We start from the raw sequence: 9828 nt of genomic DNA, 5'->3' as shown, positions 1-9828 counted from the left end.
GCATTTAAGAAATTTTAACCATTCTATGCATCGCCAATGTGCCACCAACTTTGGGAACTAAGATGGTAGAAGACTTATATCCCTCGTGTCTGTAGTTACACTGGCTCACATAGCCTTCAAATAGGAGCACAACAATACTGAGTACTGCTGTTTGGCGGGAGAATATACCATATATATGTATATTTGAGTGGATGATACCTACCCAGATGGGTTTACCCAAGTAAAAGTAGTAAGAAGTGGAGGAAACTCCAAATTTTGTCAAAAGGAGATGGGGCCGAGGGATATGTATAAAAAACACAAAATGATAATTAATATACGCCGTTTCAAATCAACGAAGCCTTAAGAATTCAGCCAAATAAATAATTTTCAATTATACATTTTTGAGATATAGCAATGCTGATAATATTTTACGGAAAAGTCATTTATCGCTTTCGAATAACAATATTATTTTTATCATTGGAGGTTTCGGTTACGGTCTGATGATACTTATGTGAGCAAATTTAGCAGATCTTTGTCCATCAGATCAAAAATAAATGCGAGTGCTATTTGCATACACCAGAGTTCTACAGTTCCAAATAGTTTTTAGAAATAGTTCTGTCGTTTTTAACTTTAAAAAAGTCAATTGTCGAAATGACCAGCCAACGTTCCGTACTATTCGCCTATTGTTCATTTTGTAGCAGATTAAAAAAATATATAATTTATTTAGACTTGCAGTTAATTTCTACGATCCCAAATACTTTTTAGTTATACTTCTGAAGTATTTACATTGATAAAGTCGAAAATAAATAGCAGGAAGGTTTAAAGGCCGAAACACTATTTTAATTGCTTCAAAACACTTTTAAAAGCAAGAACTCTCTTTTTTCTCACAATTCGGCAAATTTATCATTATTCTTTCACTATATCCATTTTAATAAGACCTTTGCATAATATATACTCGTTTTGAACTAATATGTAATGAAGAAATTTTATACACAAGCCGGACTTTATGCCATAGGGCAGTCCTAACAAGTCAACCAATCAGAAAAAAATAAATAAAAAGGAGTGAATATACGTTATCTATCTATCTATAAAATATTTAGGCATATCATTTTGAGAAGGTTTATGCTAACTGTTATTCTATGTTGGACATTATTCGTGCACAGTCCCGCTGGATAACGCAGTGATCTATTAAGAATCCTGAGTTTCACAACTAGGCAACCGTATATCGCTCTATGTTGAGTAAAATCTCTTCGGGATGCTGATCAAAAAACTGGATATTTCAAGATAACAGGAAAGATACCGTGCAATAGTGAAGGTTTGTCGGATACGGAGAGGATGCGTGCCCAATCGTCGACATACGAGATTTAAGATACTATGTGAAAATGATAACAAAACAATAGTTTGAATAGATTAGCTTTTAAATATTAATAATTCATAATTTGTCAGAAAGTGTCATTTATGATGAGTTAAGAAAGACAATTTGATAGCACAATATGTTTTTAAGTTGACCCTAATCATGCGGTCTTAATTTATACGCTGGATCATATTAATATCAATGATAATATGATCGTACGCCCAAGGGCTATATATGAGTTGGGTCTATACCGGACGCCAATAATAAATACATATGAGGAAGACAAGAGATATATGAGACTAGAAATTTAGTGTGATCATAATACATTAATTTATATCGAAAGCAGGCGTAACGATTTTAAAATATATCTATACGGTTAGTTTTTTGCTGGTGCATCTCGGTAGAATCTGCTTTCCAAATCGGTAATAGCTTTACTTTAATATATTTCTGTAAAATGACGATTCATAAAAGCTTGTAAAAGCCTACTCGAATGAAGTATATTTTGATTTGTTTAATTCAAAGTCTTATTCATTAAAAATAATTGAAAGACTAATAATAATATGTATTTATGTTAGATTGTTATAGTGTATATTTATGTTATATTTTCGAAGTAAATATCATTATAAACACGTTATATTATTTGCATAGAGTAAATACTGGTACAAAATAATATTTCAATTCCAATACTCAGGAGTTTGTTTACCCAATAGGGGTCTTGATACAAGATATCTCTCAAATGGATTAGGTATTCGCTGCTAGAGGCGGTTCGTGTTGTAACAAGGAATAAATATTTGATCGTCTATTACAGGATTTAGTGTCTAAAATTATAATTTTCTGCTTCCATTTCAAAACAAAGTAATATATTTAACTGTGGAGCAAAAGATTATTGTTAAAGACAATAAGCGTTTGGATTTCCGACATGTAGTTTTTCTGCTTAATTTGGCAAAATCTTCTTAAGATTATTCTGCTTACTGTACCACCAATTTGTTACAAAACACGTTGTTAAAATGAGAATAATAATATTTATTAAAGCACTCGTTGAGACAACAACGTTCAGGTAACAATCATATCGTAAAATATATTAATATTCATATTATCTTACTAATTAAAGCTTCGAAAATCAACTATCTAGTAACTTTTAAAATGTATTTATCACAAAATCGACTTATATTATTCTTATAAAGTTTCGTTAAGTAATCAATCTGATATTTAAGTAATTATAAATGTCATAATATTCAAGTAATTTTTTACATTTCCATTCAGGAAATGTGTCTAATATAATTTATTTTACGTTTTTATATTTATGAATTACATACATTTCCTAGGAATTGTATATAATTCCTAGATTTAATACATTTCCAGTAACAAATATATAATATGAGTAATCTGAAGAGTAATGAATGTGTTGACTCAATATATATCTGTCACAGTTTTTCTGACGAAGTCAATCATAGGGAGGATTGCGATGGATCCACACACAAATTGCTGTCTTTTCAGACTTAAATAAAAATAATGAAAAGTTATTGAAAGCTTTGGAAAAAATGTAGAAAGATTTGTATGACATTTAAAAGAAACTATTTAGGTATATTTACAAAAGATATTTTCTGTAAATGTTAAAGATTTTTATAGAAATTTAAATGAAATACCTTACCTGTAAATAGGAAATCTATAAAGAATAATAATAAAAAACCGGCATTTCTTACAATTGGCGTTCGAGTTCATTAAGACAACGCCTCGGGCATCAATTGATTCGGGTCTTATCTTTCGACTTGCTAATTGCTTAGTGCTTAAGCCCGCCATTATTTTTAATAAACGTGATGCCATAGTTTGAATTGTTCTCAAAATATATTTTATATTTTGTAATTAAAAATAATTTAAGAATCTGATATCATTTATAATTTTTAAGAAATAATTATCATATATTTTTGTGTAATATTTCGTATTATATATCATATTTTGTAAGTAATATTGAATTGTGTTGCATGTTTCGATTTTCCGAGCTTCAAATATATTTTCAATTTACTATTCGAACTTTTTATATTATTAGGAAGTATGAAGGCAAGGAAGTAAATAAACATTTTGTGAAACCAATGTGCTTAAGTTATTTTGTTCATTGTTATCATTTTTTTTTTATATTATATTATTATTCTATCATTTAAAAATACGGTTGTTATATGTTCTACGTATGTATCTATGTAACTATATCATCATAGCTACTTATTAAATGTTTTTAATTACGATGATCGATTCAAAAAATTGTATCGAAATGTTTATGTGTTATATACACATATAGGTATATATGTCTGTGTGTATAGAACTTGTGTATACTTTGTAGAAAATATTTAAGCTGGTGATTTTTTTGTTTTTTAATGAATAATTTTATTATTAACCGATTTAGTATCTTACCATTTTTTTTTACTGGCACTTTATTCGTTTTATTTAAAACTTTTTGAAACGATTATTTAGGTTGTAATTTAAGAGATGAAAGATGCTACGTTTCCTTAGACTTGTACAAAGTTTTCTTGTAGTCGAAGAGTCGAATTTGAGAATTCAAATTCGGGGCTTGGTCATTTAGCAAAAGTAGAAACATCAATTTTTAAAAATGGCAACTTAGTTAACTTTGTAAACGGGCCCTTTATTAAAAACAACAATCTTTTTTGGTAGTGATTGTTTCGAATCCTTCGAGTTTCCGGAAAATATCAAATCGTATGACAATTTTCGCTTTTCTGAGGCAAAAACAAGAGCTTATCGATACTCTTCCTGGATAATATGTATATCATTCAAACGAAGAAGACGCGAGCATAAATTGTTATCATCAAGTGTTTTTTTAAGTAAGCAATTTGACACTTTTCCGTTTCAAGTATTCATTACTCCGACCGGTCTATTGTTACGAAAAACAGACCTAAAGAAACTAATTTAATTTGTTACCCTGGAAAAGAAAACAAATGCCGAAGTCGTCTGCCCTATCATTAATCTCGAAGAGTTCGTTAAATGTCCACAGAAAGTGTTTAAAGCGGATATTAGTGAATTTCAAGACACCAACCTAAATTGAAGCGACGCTTTAATAAAAATGTTCAGATAAATTGTGAAAAGTCTACTCTTGCCTCCTTATGTGTTCTATATTTAAATATTATAATATTTTTGTATGTCAATAAACAACTATTTTTATGTTACGTATAACGAGTCGTTGTAGTTGTTATTTGTCCATTATTTATTGGGACGATTTTGAATTACGCCTCGTACCATTTCCACATGTATGCGGATTAATTCCACCGTCCATAAACAAAACGAATCGTTCCTAGAACAGGTTACAATTACATTAAAGTTCTCATACATGCGGAGTTGATGTGAGCCTTGGAATTAGGATGTTTTTGAAAATTGTCTATACGGTAAGCTAGTGTAAAGGCTATCTATCCAGATAATTTAATTAAAATGCGTTCAGCCGGTAAATTGGGATCAAGTAACAATTTTCACATCTAAATAACATAACAACCTACTAGCCTCGCTCGGTGCAAATTAATTTTCAGTTATAACTTTTATAACATATAGTTTACACACTTTACTCATTTGTGAAGTTAGCAGGGTCTGAGTTTCTTGCTCACACACACCACAGTGGCGTGCATTTGGAGAGGCCTATGTCCAGCAGTGGACGAATGCGGGCTGATGTGTGTGTGTGTGTGTGTGTGTGTGTGTGTGTGTGTGTGTGTGTGTGTGTGTGTGTGTGTGTGTGTGTGTGTGTGTGTGTGTGTGTGTGTGTGTGTGCATGTGTGTGTGTGTGTGTGAGTTTCTTGCTAGTTTTTCTCGATGTAATCTACAGTTTAAACCAGTACTAGCTTTACAGTCAATTGGTTTCTATAACAAGACCATTTCATTAAAAGAAACCAAGTGCGAGGAATCGTCAGGGAGGATGAGGGGTTGATGTACTTGTAGGTATGCTACTCTTTGTATTTCATCACGTAATCGCTTGTATTACCTACCCAATTTCAGTTATAATCATCCAAGTTCATAAACTATCATGCTTGTAATATTAGTAAAATAATAATGAAGTCCAATAACTGGGACGAAATATTTATTGCCGAAATATAAATTTTAAAATTGGAATCAGTTTATTAAAAATGAGCACTTTTATTTATATAGTTTGGCATATGGTATGTGTTTTGTATTGTTTGCAGGTTTTGAAATGAGATTTTTCAAATACTTATGATACACATAGTTTTTATTTTAGTAGTAACACTAAAATATTCTTATTCCAATCCTTCTTATCAAAAGGGAGAGGGGGTCATAACCCATCAGTGGGATATGCACAAGCTGTTACTTTTCTAAAAGATTTAATGAGGCGAAAATATTATTTTATTTTTATATTCTTCTTGCCAAAAACCGTACGCAGTCTTTTTATACGTTCTGGCTAAAATATTCTCTGAAAATATAATAAGCCTAGGGATGAATTAAATTTAATGGAGGATAAGAGAAAATTTTAAAGATAACTACTTAGTACGTCGTTAACATTATGCGTATCGTTAGTCGCAACTGGGTCCCTTTTAAAGTGCTCTCAATGTAATTACTTTGTTCTAGGTCTACTTTCCCTAATAAAGGGTAGAGATGAAGAAGGGTAAAAATGTTAAAGTTAGACAGGATTACCGTATTTCAAAAGGATGCGTGCATATGGCGAAGTTAAATATGACTACTAGTGATGCACACCAGAGATTCAGCAATCGATTGTACGTTATCGATAATATTGTGACCTTTAAAAACATCCATATTTACCCACGATGACTGTTTTAACGAGGACTTAAGACTGTATGTGAAATTATATGTATTTTTAACACCATATAATATGTTTTAAATAGTATCGATGAATATTTTTTTTATCAAATATCTGTTTAATTTTTTCTTTTGAAGTTCTTTCATTACAGCGATCTAACACCTACGCTAACGTACACCACGTTAGATTTAGAGGGCCAAATAATATATTTGGTCATCTCAGTGTAACGTGATGAAAATAATATAGTTTATTATCAAACAGAAAGAAAGAAATTGCTACAAATTTGAATTTGATTCCATAAAAGTTGAAGTTTGACAAACATATGTTATAGTAATTAGTGTCCCCGTTGGATAAAAAGTCTTTCGACTTTACAAATTGCTTTCGATGTAGCAATTGAGACGAAAATGACATGCCTGAACGCAGGTTTGCAAATGTTCTAATGTATAAAAGATACATAATTTATTAAATTTTACTGCTTATATACAAAGTGCAAGTACAGTATCAATATGTATTCCATAGACTGACTGGACTAATCTGATTTAAGTGAATTATTTTATGATCAGATAAAAAGTGGGTATAATGAAAATGGCAAAGTAATTGAAAATAAAACCGACTATGTGTGAAATAAATATATCTTCGGTTCAAGAAATTATTTTCTTAAAATGGATAAAATAAAAAAAATTACAGTCACTATTTTTTTTTTTTGGATTGACAATTTGACCACCTACACTTCATTGCAGTAGACTTTTACAGGCACTTTTGTTGGTCCTTTTACAGAAAAATATTCAATGCAAAGCTACCATATTTGGAATGTAGATTCCATAGACAGGAGCCAGCAATGAACTCAGTACTTACTCTATTCCATCATTTCAAATACATCATGTCCCTTGTATCTGTAATGTCCGGCTTAATCACCTTTTAAACCAGATCACAAGATTATGCTTTTTAGTGCTGTTTAGCGTGTAGCTGGTGGAACCTACCCAGTCGGGCTAGCACAAGAGGCTCACTGCTCACTGGTTTTCTACGTGTATATTTCTTATATGATATTGCTTATTGTATTAAAAATTCTATGTGTTAATGTAAAAAACATGGTTGTACAATTTCTAATTTAAGTTTGTATAAAAATTTCTTAGACAAAATCAAAAAATAGCTAATACGGCACGTATTGTAATATATTGTAAAACGTATGTGATACGTTTCGCCAGCTAAGCCACTGAAGCTATTTTGATAAAATTTGGATAATGAATGACATCGTGCTTGATTAGTAAGAGATTAAATGAAAGATATAATTCAAATGTCTTATTTTTTTTTTAAGAAAAATAAATCAGACTTAGTATTAACGATTGTGCCTTTTCCTATTCGTTTTACCATGCGGTTAATGTGTCTCTATAACTCACTATGTGTTTGCAATAAAGTTACTTATCTATCTATTCAATTATCAAATTAGTTGCTTGCTTAAGAACACTTACGACCAAAATAACTTTCCGCCAGCGGAGTCACAGATTTGTCCAATAGACTTATGTAAGTAGTAAGAGCGTAATGTTCCACTTGGGAATTGCAATTCCGCAATATTTACAAACCCTCAGGGCAATTTCGAGATTGACCATAATTTCGTGGTATTGCTAAGTTTAATATTTAATTTATATGTCAAATATTAATCACAACTAAAGTAAATCTACTGTAATAAATTCGTATGTGTCAATTAAGCGTTTATTACGAGTGCTTAATTTAATGAAATTCGGCAGCGAACTTCAAGGAGGTGCTTAATTTGCTTCTAGCTTTATGTTTATTTATTGAGTTACGCTTCACATCGATCTGCTGTCGAACTCTGGCTCCAGGTGTTGGGGATAACTGAAATTATCTTGACGTTTTATTTAAGTCAGAATCAACTTTAATTAAAAGGTTCTGAGAAAGTGAGAGTTTAGTCGGAGTTGACGTAACGCTTATTCATCCTTAAGTATTTTAGAAAAAAAAACGTTTAGTATTTCGGGAATTCGCAAAAATAAAATTACTTAAAAAAATGTATATTTTGAATGCTGTAAATATTCCGAAATTATTACTTCGAAGAACATTAATAATCAAAATTATATTTACTTTTTTATATAACTAGTCTGCACTGATGTATTATCGTGTTTTTGGTAAATTATTAGATTCAATTTTTTTTTTGACAATCCAAATTTTCCGGATTACAGTTTTAATTGTTTTCTGTTATTTATATATTTCATTTCTTGCATCTTCTTTATCGACCCAGATGTTGGCATACATCATTCGTCTACCACTTTTACTTTTACTTTTATCAAGCTAGCTATACGGGCTATGTACTGTAGATAAATATTGCAGTATTCACTTGAATAGAACACAGGGTATTCAATTTGCGCTATCGTCAGTACACAAATCCTTCAATGGTAAATCAAATAATTTTACTAAATGTTAGTATTAAAGTATTCATACTATTTTATATCATAATAATTCAAGCAAGAACTAAGTATATACTTCTTTTAAATAAAATTGTTGGATTAAACGCCTGGTATACAACTAAAGAGGTATATGAACACATTTTTGAAGTTTTAACTTGTTGTGGGAGGGTAAATCGCTTCGTTATGTAACGCGTTACGGCGCCCGTCTGTCTGGTTTCCCTTTCCTTACGCATACGGCAGCGGTAGGTAATAACGATACTAATAATGTACATAACTATTTAAGAATTGTAACTAACAATAAAATATATTTTATAATTAATAAAATATTTTATTAATAAATAATCTTTCCTTACATTATCATATTAATATATTATATAAAATTTAAGTAATAAGCAAGCTTTTCTCAAGTTAAAAAAAATCAATATTAAACAGTTCAACTTATATTAATTCAAGTTATTACTTCTCTCGGGCGTCCCGAGACGTAAATTTAGTTTTTGTTTGTTTTCGATGAAATCACCAATCCTTTTATATATATACAAATACTGGATCGTTGGCGTATATCGCATTAAATGTGTTCCGAAACTTCGCCCACGTTGAATTATCGTGATATAAATAAAGAGCATAGGATATATTTAAATGTGACAATTATGTGTGATTTATTTTTATTGTTTCAAAAGTATATTCATTCTAAATAACCAATATTAAACTGTACTAGAAAATTACATATTTTGATATATAGTTTTATCGCGAAGAAAATCTCAGATTCAACATAGTTATATCAAAGCCTTTATTGAGGAAATAAAATATTTTCTTTAAGGCAGGCATCACAACTTTACTTTACATACTCAATATTAAGCGAATTAAATTATAGAAACGAATTATTTGTAATCTTTTTGAAAATATACACGTATTAATTGAGGGTTTGACAATTGTACATTTTGATAATATCCAGATTGTATTTAAACTCGTTTAGTTATGTTTGTATACGCATGTATATATCTGTATCAATAAAATAAAATAAGTTTGTCCGAGAACGAAAAAATAATATCCGAGAAAATAATGAAGTGGTCACACATATTTTATATGAGCCGATTTAATGACCTATCTTCATAGAATTAAGTTTAAATCATCCAAGTCTTATTTTGTATGTAATCAGTGAACAGGTATGAATAACGTACAAGTCGACACTTATAGTGTTTTAATGAAGTCTGCTGAAACAGTAGATAGGTATATATATAGTAGATGATGTTTACTGGTATTATTCTGATATGAACATAAATAAATTTTGTATGTTGTGTCTTTATATACAAACCGCG

Source organism: Vanessa tameamea, chromosome 10 (genome assembly GCF_037043105.1).
Source record: "Vanessa tameamea isolate UH-Manoa-2023 chromosome 10, ilVanTame1 primary haplotype, whole genome shotgun sequence".
In the NCBI taxonomy this organism is placed as follows: Eukaryota; Metazoa; Arthropoda; class Insecta; order Lepidoptera; family Nymphalidae; genus Vanessa; species Vanessa tameamea.
Note: the sequence above shows the minus strand (reverse complement) of the source record.